General features: G+C 33.8%; 1 pseudogene; it reads left to right on the top strand.

Annotated features, from left to right (window-relative positions):
* The first annotated feature begins 2,837 nt into the window (after nucleotides 1-2,837).
* Nucleotides 2,838-6,355, top strand: LOC120140107 (annotated as a pseudogene).
* The last annotated feature ends 10,111 nt before the right edge of the window (nucleotides 6,356-16,466 follow it).

Here is a 16,466-nt window from a genome sequence, read left to right as displayed (position 1 = left end):
ACGGATACGCGTTGCGATATACGGATACGCATTGCGATTTACGGATACGCGTTGCGATTTACGGATACACGTTGCGATTTACGGATACGCGTTGCGATTTATGTGTTCGCGTTGCGATATTCATATTCGCGTTGCGATTTTGGAAAATCGCAATGCGAATTTGTACTATCGCATTGCGATTTTCAAGAATCGCGTTGCGATTTTGGAAACTGATTTGCGATTCTGGGGATCGCGTTGCGATTTTTATTTCGCGTTGCGATTTTGTTGGTCATTTTGGCAAATCCAAAAAAAGTTGGTTAAAATCGTATATTATAACTTTTTTTTGGTCACTGAGGCGATTTTCTCGCAATAATAATACTTGAGTTGGTTCCGTCAATCGCCGTTTTGACGTTTAACGATCAACCGTTAAATCTAACGATCAACCGTTAAATCTAACGATCAACCGTTAAATCTAACGATCGAAGGGTTTATTCGAGGGATTTTTTCTATTGGAGGATCTATTTGATTGCATAAAAATTGAACGGACTTAATTGACTTTTTTTTTTTTAAAAATTCAAAGGGCTTCCTGAATCACGATAGTAAGTTTCATTCCGATCAAAATTTCAATTTATTGCGATCTATTATTATCAATAGCGGCATTATTGGTATATATAGGATTTTGATATTTTAAATTAATTCTTTCATTTTGAATATTTTTTATTTTTTTTACTAATTATATTTAGAAATTAAAAATGTAATAATTTAATTAAAATTTTAAATGTGATAATTAATTTTAGGGTAAACTATATAAATGGTTTTTAAACTTTTAGGGTTTTAGTTTTTCTGTCACTACAATTTTAAAATATGCAATATAGTCATCAAACTTTTAGAACATTTGCATTATGGTCACTCTCGTTAGCTGTTATTAAGAACAACCGACATAATGCACTAAAATCTAAGAAAAATCAAGCAAATCCTAAAAACCTCCCAATTTCAAAACATGTCTTATTTTAAATTAGTAATCATTTGTTTGGATCATTGATATCATCACCACTTAACATCTTTTTTTATCATCGTCATCATTATTTACCATCAAGTTTTAAAAGTTTAGAATTTCTTCATAAAACCTTTTGTTTTCTCGTCCAAGTTTCTTTATAAAGCTTTTTATTTTACCTCACCGTCAAATCGGATAAAAGACAAATTCTTATTTTACCTCACCGTCAAATCGGATAAAGTTTCTCTATACCCTTTCCATCAATCTGTTCACTTGACAGTAACACATCGGAAACCGACAAGATTGGAATTTCACTTTGGTTTTACAGATGATACATTCCAAGAAAGAGAAGGAGATGAGTCAATGGGACTCCGGGAAGAATTCAATCAACAATTATCCTAGGCGAGTCCAGAACAAACCTACTATTATTACATCATCTAAACTATCAATTTATATTGCCATTTTTTCATAATATATATACCTATACATACATACACTGGAATTTTGGGAACACTGCTGTTATGCACATTATTAATACACTTTCTCAGGAAAATAATTATATATATATATATATTCGAATAGTTTACAACATAATATATGTTTCATAATCTTTCTTTATTATCCATTGACAATGTACCCACCCTTATACAACAGGAAAATGAAGAGTTGAAATTGAAATCCAAATCCAAGTAACACTTAAACATAGGCTTGCCAATTATCGTTCGAATATGAAAATTCAATCAGACTACTCCAAATCCAATTTAATTTGATCTGTTCACATAATTTTTTTAAAAATAAATATATCCAATCCAAACTCAAAAATTCCAAATATCAAATAAAGATAATTTTAAATAGAAAATTCCAAATAATTAATACAAAAGGACCTAAATTAGTATCAAATAAGGACAAAAACTTGAAAATGTCCCGATGGACAAATATAAATGTCCAAACTCAAACTTATAACAAGTTAAAGATAAAATTAGTTGAAATCAAAATAATTCAAAAAAAAAATAATAATAAACACTCTAAATGGCTTGATTCAAAATAACTAAGGTGGTGTTAGAAAATATATAAACTTATAAACCACCTTAATTCATTGGTTAATTGCATCACATGTTCTCAAAGTATGACTCTAATTTTAAATTGGCCCCTAAACTTTTAAATGGTTCAATTTCATCCCTAAAACATGACTATCAATTTAAATTAATCCTAAAACTTTTGAGCATTTCAGTTTCATCCCCAACTATGACATTCATTCTAAATTGGTCACCAAACTTTTTGAACATTCTAATTTCATCCTAAACTATATGCATATACTAATCACATCCCTTGTTAATAAAATTATTAGGCCAAGTTATATTATTATATATTTGAAAAAAAAAACAAAATTCGTGTTAAACTATGGTTGAAACTAATTACACATTTAGATGAATTTGGGTATGAAATTGGAATATTCAAAAGTTTAGGGACTAATTTGGAAAGAGGTTCATAGTTTAGTGATGAAATTAGGATGTTCAAAAGTTTAAGGACTAAATTAGAATGAATGTCATGGTTTAGGGATAAAATTAAAATATTCAAAAGATTAAGGATTAATTTAAAATGAAGGTTATTGTTTGAAGACATATGATACAATTAACTCATTATATTAAAATAAAGTACAAATTTAATTATCTGATTATCATTTTAATATCTTTTTAAATCATCATTAATATTATATTTTATTCACGTATCATTAAAAAATTAATAATTAACATATTATAATAAAATAATATTACATCATAAAAAAAATGTCACGTTCGGTTAATCAAATCGTGTTTTACTGTCTTATAAATAAATGATTAATACCGACTCCCGAAACCGAAATTCAGTTTGCCTAAATATCTTTTGCTACATCTTTCTCTCCCGCTCTTAGTCGAACGGAACTCAAACCCTACCTTACTTGGCTTGCAATGGATTCTATCCACGCCAACCTAAACGATCCCCAATCCTATTCTGCTCAAACCCTCAATTCATGCGACCAGCATCCTCATCCACCACCGTCTTCGGAGGCCTTAGCTTCCGATACTTCCAAAGCCCTAGGATCTGCTCCTGACTATGGATATGACAAAAATAGTAGCCAGGTTAATTACGATGCCGGATCCGACACTATCAACAACGGTTCTTCATCGAAACCTGGGATTCATAAGCCCCTACCATCGGAAAATGGGTTAACTAACACGCAGAGCGGCACCACCGACAAGTATTGTTCTGGTGGAGAAGAGGAAACCACCAGCCGAAGGAGGAGGAGGAGCCGTTGGGACCCTCCTTCTGATTCGAACGAAAACCTGAACGGGAACGGTGAGACGGGCAGTGGGAACAAGAAGAGGAAGTCCCGATGGGCAGATGATGAGCCTAAGCCGGTTATTCAGCTCCCTGATTTCATGAAAGATTTCACTGGAGGTATCCAATTTGACCCTGAGATTTAGGCTTTGAATAGTAGGTTGCTAGAGATTAGTAGAATGTTGCAATCTGGTTTACCTTTGGATGCTAGGTTACCTTCTCCCGAACCTATATATGATAATATGGGAATTAGGATCAATACCAGGGAATATAGGGCTAGAGAGAGATTGAACAGAGAGAGACGGGAAATTATATCTCAGATTCTTAAGAAGAATCCAGCATTCAAGCCGCCAACAGACTATAGGCCACCTAAGCTTCAGAAGAAACTTTATATTCCAATGAAGGAATACCCAGGTTACAATTTTTTCGGGTTGATTATTGGGCCAAGAGGGAATACCCAAAAGAGGATGGAGAATGAAACAGGTGCAAAGATTGTAATTCGGGGTAAAGGTTCGCTGAAGGAAGGTAGGTTTCAGCAGAAGGGGAATATGAAGCCTGATCCTTCTGAGAATGACGACTTGCATGTTTTAGTTGAGGCTGAAACACAAGATTCACTTGATGCTGCTGTAGTAATGTTGGAAAAGCTCTTGCATCCTGTTGATGACGGTTTGAACGAGCATAAGAGGCAACAATTGAGGGAACTGGCTTCTTTGAATGGATCAATAAGAGATGAAGAGTATTGTAGATTGTGTGGAGGGGCGGGTCATCGTCAGTATGCATGTCCTTCAGGCACTTCTACTTTTAAGAGTGACGTTTTATGTAAGATTTGTGGAGATGGCGGGCATCCAACAATTGATTGTCCAGTGAAAGGGACAACAGGGAAGAAAATGGATGATGAATACCAGAATTTCTTGGTCGTGTTAGGAGGTACTGTTCCTGATTCTGCGAGCAAGGAAAATTCTTCATCTGCTAGTTCTGGCAGCAATCCTCCTTGGGCTAGCAATAGTGGAAATGCACTCCCTGGCTTAGGGTTCAATGCTGTTAAGCCCCCCAAGGAATATGATGATACTAATTTGTACATTGGATACTTGCCTCCCAATCTCGATGATGATAGTTTGATCAGTTTGTTCTCATCTTATGGTGATATTGTGATGGCTAAGGTCATTAAGGACCGGGTTACTGGACTGGGTAAGGGCTATGGTTTTGTGAAGTATGCCAATGTTGACATGGCAAACAGTGCTATTAAGGGAATGAATGGTTATAATCTAGAAGGAAGAACTGTTGCTGGCAAGCCACCTCAACCTACTGTGCCTCCTGGTCCTCCTACACCATCAGTGGCCACTGGCCTTGTTTCTAGTCAGCCAGTTGGTGCCTATCCATCACAGCAATTTGCAACTGGAGGTCCGTTTAATAATACTGCTCCTGCTGGTAATGCTGGGAATTCAGTTCTGTGGGGACCAACAGTTCCTCCTCCTTATGCTCCTTATGCTCCTCCTCCACGTCCTCCTGGATCAACCATGTATCCTTCTGTTGCAGGTCAGCCTATGCCACCTTATGGCTTGCAATATCCCCGACATATACAGACTGTTCCCCCAGGTTTCCCAGCTGCACCTGTGACTTGTAGTGAAATGCCACAAACTTTCCCACCTGGAGTACAATCTGAAAACAATGCCACTGCCCCTACTGTTGCTACAAATATATATGGGAACTCAATTACTGAAATACCGCGTAATTCACAAACAGCATTCCCAACATCATCTTTGTTAGGTTACTCTTATTACAATGCAGTTCCTCCTCCCCTCTTTCCTCCAGCACCTACATCTTTAACAGAACATTCTCAGAGCATTGGTAATGTGCCTTGGGCACCAAACCCTCCTTTGTCTCCTACAGTCTCATCTGCAGAGAAAGCAACCTATGGTGCAGATGCTGAGTATGAGAAGTTCATGGCGGAGATGAAGTGATGCAGATACTCCATTTAAAATTTTGTGCGAAGGTAATCAGTTAAACATGTTTGTTTCTTCTAGTCATATGCTGTTTTTCTAGTTTTTGGTTACATTTTTGATAAACCATTACTCAACCATCTGAAGATCCTTGGCGGTGCTGCATATGGTTCTGTTCATGACCATATAATCCAACACTTATTTATAAATGAATTGTTTTTTCATTGCTGCCTGTTAGATTTGGGTTACTAATAAAAAAGTAAGAGACAATGTCATTTCTACTCTTCTCCTTATGTGAAAGGCATACAAATGCTGATGTATGGTATAGTGTCAAGACGTTGAAAAAGGTAGAAAATTCAAGTTATGATTGAGAGTAACTTTTTTTAATTATTAAGATAATAATTATGTAACATTATAGTGTGGTGATGGATTTGATGATGCTTGGATCTCATGGTATTTTTTTCCTATGAGAAATGCCTTTTCTGTTTTTGAGTTTCTCATATGATTTGTTGTTTTTCTTTTATGTTTATATTTCTTAATCCTTTTCCCTTGTTATCATTGTAAAATTTTACAGGACTGATGTTTTCTCGGAGCTGTTGTGAACTTGATTTCTTACCTCTTGCCATAAATAATCTTGGAAGTTTTGGAACTCACATCTTTAACCGTACTGTACTGTTATGAACTTAGCAGATACTTGGCTAATGTTGATCAAGTCACATTTTGGAAAATGCTGTTCTAATTTTTTAGCATTAAAATTCTGTGCACTATAGGAATAAATAGTGTTTTCGATGAATGCTTATTGGCTTCTGTTTTTGTCTGATAACTAATGTTCTACTATGGTTCGCTTCTCGTGCATTTCCAGCAGCCGATTCCTGACAATTTTTGCTATTCCATTTTATTTCTATGGGGGGTATTGTTTAACTGCTTTGTTAATATTTCCGGGTTATAATCCTGCTTTATTTGTAAGGATAGTAAGCCTTGCCACAAGCTTCCCTGTCATCCGTTTGCTGTTTCGATGGGTTGAAGGTAATTAATTCATTTAATGTGGCGACACCACGGGAGTATGTGGATTGTCACTAAATTATACATCTGACGTTTCAAGTGATTTCCCTTGTCTTAATGTTATGCTAATATGTTTTCCCAGTTCAGTTTGGCAGGTGAAACATGTATCCACCGGGTTTTGTATGTTAATCTGGGTCATGAATTTAGAAACCATCTCCCATGATTGCTGCAGTTATACCAGAATCGAATACAATGTGTGATTGAATCGATCGATCAGACAAGGATGCTGCCATGTTTGTTGTTCTTTTCATCAGTGTAGGCACAGTGTAGGCACATGTGCATGGCAAATTGCCAAGTTTTTTGTTTTGATACTTTTTGTCCAATGACATTTATCCCTGCAATATGTGTTTTCTTTCTTTTCCTATCAGATTGTTTTGTAGGCTGTATTAATGATAAAACTCTGAAAATTTTAAAAACCCTAAAACAAATTAAGATGTTTGATAAACTGAGATTAAGGATTGAATTTAATGGTAAGAGTATGGCTTGGATTCTATCCGTTACATTTTAGGTTAAACTATCCTATTAGTCATCAAACTATTATCTATTTTGGTTACTGGCAATTATTTTTTTCTTTTTTTGAAATTCAACCAAGCCTTTCATTAACCAAAAGCAGCATCACAATGTACATTAGCAAGACAAGCAGGAAAACCAGAAGCAAAATACATAGGCATAGCTGTAGAAGAGTCGTAAGATGCTAAAATATGGGCAGCTCCATTAGGCTCGTGTCGAACATGGCGAACAGGATGTGAGGATGGGAGTCAAGGAGCTTGCCTTGGCCAGGTAGAAACGAAGCATTGATTGATCCGTGTGTGGTTGCTCCACGTGCGTGGAATTGGTCTTAATCGATACTTGTGGAAATCCCTTATCAACTGCCAAACGAACCCCAAAGCAAAGTGCATGCGCTTCAAGAGCATCGGAGTCACGAAGGCCAAGGATAGGAATCGCATTACCAGTTAAAACTGCATCGTTACTATCACAGACAAAATTTATCTTGAGGGTCCTTGGAGGTGGTTTCATCCAACGACTACCAAAAAAAGCCGCAGTAGAGGTTGGATGGGCAATAGAACTGGTGGCGTCAAGATATGATGTTTGTAGTGAAGAACCTGATGCGATAAGGTGCCAATCCGGAAGAAGTTGCTCTCAGGGAGAAAGACATTCCTGCGGTGCCAGATCTTCTAAATAAGGATTAAATTTTAATAAAAAAACACCCCTGGTAGGGAGAGAGATCATGAGGTGCTCCAACCACTCCTGGAAAAACGATCAAGATCAGGAGTCGCAAAACCAGCCGTCACAAGAATCGGCTGAACTTCCGGGCAGTCACGCAATGCGCGAGAGATGATTTTGTCGGTTACACCACATAAACAACAGATGCCAGAAGCAAGTCCAGCAAGGGATAACCTACGGCAAACTAGAAGTGCTTGATGGGCGCATAGCCAACTAAAGTTATAGACCTGTGGCAAAGTTGATAGCCGAGATATATAGAGCTAGATCCTGGAGTTGTGAACATCAGCGGAGGTTTGACGCATAAGCCATTTATACCCAGAAGGCACTGAATATGAACCGGATGAGTGTCCACCCCATATTTGAACATTATAAGCTACCGGTGATATGGGACAGTTTAATATCAGTTGAGCATCCCCAGGATCAAAAACAGTCTGCACCAAATCCGCATTCCAATGAGGAGAGGTAGGTAGAATAAAATCACCACAAATTAAGCGCGCAGACGCGTGTTCATGGAAGGCAGTGAAGAGATGGATAGGCGAAGTACCCCCACGTATCGCCATGCATAGGGACGTGACTATTCATCTTGAGGCGCCAAAAGAAACCATTACGAAGATCTTGGACAGCAGTGAAGATACTCCATCAACCATATGATGGGTGATTACCAAGGGTGGATCTAAAAATATCCCCCGATGGAAAGTGTTTGGCCACAAGAACACGAGCCACTAAGCTATCCGAAGCTTGAAGACAATGCCAAATTTTTTACCAAGCATAGCGAGATTAAAGCGATGAAACTCATGAAATCCCAAACCCCCAATCGCTTCGCCCGACATAAGGTGTCCCGAGCAACTAAAGATTAACCTCGCGCATTAGGATCTCCAGACCACCAATAAGAGCTTAGAGATGTGACTATGTCCGAAATGACTCCCAAGGTATAAAAACACAGCCCATAACATAGGTTGGCAAAGCTTGTCCCACCGCTTTAACATAAATAATCCGTCAACCGTAACAAATTCTTTCTCCATCCTTATCACAGAGGAACTCGAAGGCATGATTTAGATTACGCCCAATAACTAGTGACATACCCAAATACTTACCCGGATCAGCAACACAAGATACCTAATAATTGCACATATGAAGAGCATAATAATACCTTGACGGGCATGAGAATTGAGGGCAATGCGTGGAGCAGGCAGTACCCGTAGCCATTCACCGAACTGAGGGGGTAAATCCGAGGCCTGTTTAACAACATTGCAAGTAGTAGTTGCATGACCAATGATACACATCGAAAACAGAAATTAGGTAGTCATTCATACTTGAGAAGACATAATTGTGGATTTTCGTTGGACCGTCGACCTATGGCAAGGTATAGACGTAGAGGTTTGGCAATATCAAGGATAATCCGGAGGTGAAGGTTGGAGCCCAAGCGACCAGTCCCAGGCCGCAGATCAAGGGCAACCGACGTTCTAAGACGATTGCCTATAAGAAGTCCCATTGATTTCGTCATCCACCCTAGAGGAAGGTCATAGATATGGATCCAAATAGGGAGGCGGGAGAATTCAATGTCATTAAGGCTACAATGCGGGTCGTATTCGGCTAGAGAAAATATATCGCCATTAAAGGACTAAAGAGAACGATGAATAATAGAAACATTGGCCTCCAGAGACAAAATATAAATATATATAATTGATATTATAAAATTTATAATAATTTTAAAGTTTATATTACATTTAATATATTTTTGATAAAAGAAATTTAATTAATTTCAATAATAATTTAATCTAAATATTATTTTTATCATTCATACAATAAGAATTTAACGTAGTGCAAGTATTGGACCTCATTAAAAGTGTCCCAGGTTTTATCCCTAGCATTATATCGACAAAATTTTAATTAACTAATAAGATGATAATAAATGTTGTTAATTTATTAAAAATATCAATTTATTAAATAAAATAATATGTGATCGTATTGATGTGAAAAATTAAGATTCAATAAATATTTTATATCAATATTTTAGTTAATTTTGTAACACGTAATAAAATAAACTACACATTATTATTGAAATTCGAGTAAATTTTTTTCATTGAAGTTTTTAAAGTAACGAAATAATCACTAATATCATCATAAACTAACAAAATAATCATTGAGCCCTTAAGTTCTATAAGTAACTAACGAGAGTTTAATATGACATATGATGTGATATTTTTATAGAATTATTTACCATTAATAAGATGATAACACGTGACGTTATCTTATTAATGGAAAAAAGTTACAAATATAAGAAATCTCACACATGCAAAAAGGTTAGAATCAGATTGAGACAATATGTTTTTTAATTTCTAGCTTAATTTTAAAATCTTCTTCAATAAAAATACCAAATTATTAAAATCGTTTATAACTCGACGATGAAATTTATACTTTAAAATACGAATTTAATCTTAAAATATAATCCCTAACATCGAAACAAGAATACAAATTTAAATTGAATGAACGAATTTTATTTGAAAATAAAATTATTTATATTAATTTTTGAATTAAAAACATGAGTACAATTTAAAGATGTGGCCGAGTCCATTGCCTAATATCTATAGTATAATAGTTATATACAGTGTAAATTAAAACTTATATAATTATATTTATTTAAATATTACCTTATAAAATTTAATTTTAAAATTTTAAATCTTAAAATGTAAATATTAAATTAATGGATAAAGTACACAAATAGTTCCTCGATTATAGGATGGTGCTTTGTTGAGTCAATCGACTATTAAAAGTTACAAAATGATACTCGGACCATAAGATGTTGCTTTGTTGAGTTTCCAACTATTAAAAGTTACAAAATGGTCATCCGACTATTTAGTATGTTCCAAACTCGTTCTTTTTTGTTAAAAAATTGACAGCAATCTAAGATAGATGCTAACCTATTGACTCAAAAATGATGGTTTTTTAAAATTATGGGATTATATTTTATCATATCTCAATCATCAGATTATCATATTAAATTAATTTATATAAATTCTAATTTATATAATTTGTATTATGTAACACTCATAATCCATATATGTCAAGAAATACAAGTCACAGATGTCACATCACTCAACTGACAGTTGTTGAACTTAAATGCTTAAAATTTTTGTTTCATTTAATAACTTCTTTTTTAACTTTAAAAACTTTTTCCTTAATCATATAAAATTTGTAACACCCCCAACCCGTACCCAACCCGGATACGAGTCTGAAATGTCACATTGCCTTTTTACAATCATATTCTTACAAAATATCAAAATATTTGAACTTATTTTAAGAAAATACAATCATATATTGTTCAATTGTGTTCGGTATAAAATTTTGATATAAAAATGTATTTATGAATAGTAAAATACGGTATGAACAGTATCGTGAACAGTAATGAACAGTGCTACAGTGCATGCATCGATGCATTGCTACAGTACATCGATGCATCAAAATTTCGAAGCCAATTTATGCATCGATGCACTGCTACAGTACTACTACAGTGATTTTCGTAAAACATACATAAAACTCGTAAAAATTTAACCGTTCATTACTATACATTTACATAAATACGTTTAACATTAGAAAACTCATTCATATGCTTTTACAAACCAATTAGAGCATATCAGATTCAAATCTTTTATATTATTACATGCCAACTAAATTCTTTCTTACAAAACACATGTAACTCGATTTACATTTCTGATCTGATCTTAGATAAGGAGAACTGACATGTCTTGTTCCTCTTTACTTCTCTTTCCGCTTTCCAAACCTACGTGTGAAACAATCACACGCTAAGTCGATGACTTAGTGAGGCATATAAGCATATGTTGAACATTTCTATACATATTATAGAACACATATATTTTACAAAGGAACACACATGGCATACTATAATTCATACAATACCTTTCATATCACCACAAGCACATGCATCTTATATATTGTATTTGTTATTGTCTCTTTATTAGCCCATGGTACACTGGTGAGAACTGAAGGTATGTGAATACTGTGAGGTTGTGCACCACTATGTTGTCACCACAGCTCGTATAAATGTCCCGAAGGACCAGTCCATAGATTCCGAAGAACCTAGGTAATCAGTCCATATGTCCCGAAGAACATAGGTAAACAGTCCATATGTCCCGAAGAACATAGGTAAACAGTCCATATGTCCCGAAGAACATAGGTAAACCCTCGACCCTTGGCATGCCAACTATACCCTAGCTCTCATATCACATAACATGGGCATTGTAATTTATAACAGTTCACATATCATATCATCACATAGTTCACTTACACGTAGAACATTTCCATATGATTCATATTCATATGTCACATAGCTTATACTTTGTTCTTATGCCTTCTCATAGACATATATTCTTTCTCACGTAGTCACATATGTTCATATTTTATTTTCACATATGGCATATCACATAAATCACATGTGTATATAATCACGTAGTTTACTTTCATGTCACTTTTCATATGAATTCATACATCATACAAATTATATCATCTCTTGTTTCCAATACATCACATATATCACTAATGAATTTTCACATAAACATATAAATCATGTAACAAATAAGAATATATATTCATTTCTATATACTAATACACACATAATAAGCACAAAACATGTTAAAAGTTACTTTTTTACCATAGTAACTCCATCATTGGCTCATCGCAAGCCAATGTTTGTTCAAGAACCTAAGTACAAAATAAATTACACTCACCTTAGCCTTGTTTTGATTCAATCTCAATTCTTTGATTGTTCCAGAATTTGTTTAGGCTCAATATCTACATAAACATAATTTCCGAGATGAATTTCAGAATCCTAAACCTTATAATTCAATACTAATAACTTGAGTTAATTTAATAAACCTAAAAATTCAGTTTTCCTATAGGAGTGTACCGATGCACTAGGGGTGCATCGGTACACAGAATAGCTTCAAAATTCCCATGCATCGATGCACCCCTTAATGCATCGATGCATTTTCAAAATTGTCTTAGTGCATCGGTACACAATCATACTGCATCGATGCACCTGCCCAGAAAATCACTATTCATGCATGAAAATTCACTATATCACTTAAATTCTTCATGTTTCATTCCCTTTCATATTCTTAACTCAAATATACATACTTAAACTAATTTATATCCATTTATCTCATCTTTAACCTCAAAAAAATCCATCTTTCATATGGAAATCAATAATCATACCAAATTTTCCATGTTATCCAAACTTAATTCTAACACTTATAACTTCTTATTATCATAGATGAAAAGTCAAATTCATCCTCCAAATTCATTTAAATCTTCCTATTCAAAATTTCACTTCAAAACCCATTTTCTTTAATCTGTCATAACTCCTTTATCTTTTGATTTTAAGATAACTTAAGCTTTCCTTCAGCTTAGTTATCATCTAATGATCAAAACCCAAGCTTTAAATCAACAAATTCAAAAACTTACCCTTGCAAGCTTGGCTCTCTCTTTCTCTCGTATGATGAAGAAGAAGAAGATGAAGTGGAGAAAATATCTCCTCATCCTTATCCCACATGCCTATATATCATTTAATTATAATTTCCAAGTCAAATGACCATTTTGCCCTTTAATTCTTTTAATAATTACTAACAACTTTCAGGAAATATCTCCACATAAATCATTAAACTATTCAAATATTCTACTTTAATCACCATATTCTAAAATTTTACAATTTGGTCACTAACCCATAGTTTGGGATGTTACAAATCTTCCCTCCTTTTAAGAAAATTCATCCTCGAATTTTCATTGTACATATCAACAAGAACATATCTTTTCATTCATGTTCACATACTCTTTTCCTATCTTACTTATACTTATCCCTGATTATCAATCTTCATCACATCTTAATAACTTTGATAAGCAGCTTCACTTATACAGAACCTCATTCTTTACCATCTTTTGTACTTGGTATTATTTTTTTCCTTCCTCAAAACTCCCTTTTGAACCTGTAAATACTTTTCTCATTGCATTCATCGTATCTATATGCTCCAAATACCTAACCATATTCAAATCCATATCATACTTGATTAATTCACTTTATCTTTTCTTCCAATCTTATTACTCTATCACCTTTACTGTTACAGCTAGTCAATAACAACTGTTCAATCTAGGGCACACGCCCTAATCAATTAATTATATATATAAATTTTTTTTCAACCTGAATTATCTCAACAATAGTTTACTTAACTTTTCACATCCACATTCATTCTCATACATCATGAAATTTTCTTTACTCACACTAAACATTTCAACGTCTTCCATCTTATAAAATAATCATTAACGTGCTTATTTCTTAAACTCTTTCCGAAATAATATTCACCTCAATGAATCTTCTATTATTCCCATAATAACATTTTTTTACCATATTTTAATTCAACCGCATAGTAACTAAATTACTTTATCTAACTTTTCCACTTTGGAATAGTAGAGATCCTCTAACATTATCCGATTGCACATTAAATTTCTGAACACAATCCTCAACTTTTTAATCTAGGTTACAACCCTTATCAACGTGATCCTATACATTCTTTTCCATTGAAATTTCCCTTAACTATATCTTATGCGCACATAGTATTATTCAACAGTTCCAAAATCAAACATTGTAACTTCATTTGTCTTATAAATTGTTCATCGACATACTCCTTCTCACACTTTTCTATTACTCTTTATATTCTCTTGAACATTCAAATCATTATCTCTTTCACTACATCACATTACATAATTAAAATATACATTGTATTCGAATCCATTTCATATTTGGCTATCATAACCTGACAATATCTTATAATTCCAATATATTTCCATCACATAATTTTGTAAGCCATTGCTAACTCTTTCCATCTATAATGCAAATCACTTATCATATTCACACTCTTGCTTATATACAATACTATTTACACATCTACTATTCCTTTTTACGTATCACCTCTTCAATAAATCTTTCGTGCTATCATAAACTTCACTTCATTACTTTAATTCTTTCATCACCTTTTTCCTTATGCTTTTACATTCCTTTCATATTTATACTTTTCCTTCTTTATCCTTTTAACTTCTCTATCAATCCTTAGTTTCCGTCAAACATACAAATCCTTTAACTTAATACATTTACTATCACACTACTTTATTATTTAACTTATTTCTTTCAATCAAAACATAAACCTTCATCAAACTATCCATATATTTATTCTTCCCCGTCAAAATAATTCATTCACTAATTTCATCACTTATCAAACCTTCACTCTCATTTGTCCATAATAAAATTCCTTTGGTTCAAATTCAACCATTCTATTTACCTTTGTCTTATACATAACTAAACCATATCATGTCTTTCATACTCCCATGCTCTTTTATATCACATATATTTATCCTTAACTATCACTTCTTATCACATTTTCATGACTTTGATAGTCAACTTTACTTGCACAAAACCTTATTCTTTATCATTCTTATACTTATGTTTTCTCCACTTGTTTCCAATCACCTGATTTCAATACTCATCTTATCCCTTTAAAATAATTTTCATGCTTCAATTTTTATAACTTCTAACAGAGCTTTTAACCTAATTCACAAAGGTTGTCTTTAACCCTGACTTATTATCAATTAACTCCTTGTTTAATCTTTCAGGATCAAACCCTACTTCTTGAGTGTGTCAAACTCTCATCTGATTTAATTCCCTGGCAGATAATACAACTAATTCATATCTGGTTTAAAGTTGAAAACCAGAATCTCTAGCCTTCTGTGATGGTGCTTAACTCTATGAAGCACTAATTTTCTTAATCATTGGAGATTTATGTTCTTCAATCCTTCCATTCTTAGCTCTCTATAGAGCTTTAACGCTATTAACCATTTCTTGAAATGAGAACAATTCAAAACCAATAACACTCTTTTAATTTAAGGCACAATCCCTAAACAACCAATCACCTGCATCCTTTTTATCCTTTTTACTCAGAATCAACTCAACAATAAATCTGCTTAACTTATCAAACTTACTTTCATACACATGCATGTGTAATTCCCTTGCTTCAAGCTCATATATTCAAGCTTCATTTGTCTTATGAACTGGTCATCGATTTACTTATTCTTGAATTCTTCTACAAACGATAATCGCGTCACTTGATTTTTTTTAACCTCTTATGGTGACATTTTATCCACCATATTTCTAACTTGCCCACATAGTAACGAAACTACTCAATTTAACTTCTCCACTTTGGAGAAATGAAAACTTTCTAACAGTATCTTCCTATCATTTAATCAAATTTCCATAACAATGGAACATTTCTCAAATTCACCCTTGAACTCGGGTGTTCTCAACTCTTTTCGATACATTCATTCTATGAATTATAGAAGTATAAAATTAAAACACATCATAATATCATTTAACATCATAAAACATTCTCTAATCTTGTACAGACACGCCCTGAGGTTTTTCGCCCTTCTCCCTGCCTGGCCAGGGCATGTGAATGCTATTACCTTCAGTCTATTGCCTTGTTTCACTTTGGAAACTCTTATGATCATACATCTAATATAACATATCATTTTAATTCTATTAGCAAGACAGTACACTCCTTACACTATCAGATCAAAAAATATTTTTTTTTTCTTTTCTTTTTTCACTTTGTGTTGGCATGTATACTTTTTAAAACACTTTTGACTTCGTTTTTAGCCTACAACCGGCTAAACTGTAGCTCTGATACCATTAAATGTAACACCCCAACCCGTACCCAACCCGGATACGAGTCTGAAATGTCACATTGCCTTTTTACAATCATATTCTTACAAAATATCAAAATATTTGAACTTATTTTAAGAAAATACAATCATATATTGTTCAATTGTGTTCGGTATAAAATTTTGATATAAAAATGTATTTATGAATAGTAAAATACGGTATGAAC

Source organism: Hibiscus syriacus, unplaced genomic scaffold, assembly GCF_006381635.1.
Source record: "Hibiscus syriacus cultivar Baekdansim isolate YM2019G1 unplaced genomic scaffold, ASM638163v2 tig00110782_pilon, whole genome shotgun sequence".
NCBI classification, from domain to species: Eukaryota; Viridiplantae; Streptophyta; class Magnoliopsida; order Malvales; family Malvaceae; genus Hibiscus; species Hibiscus syriacus.
This window is presented reverse-complemented; position numbering and strand designations above follow the sequence as displayed.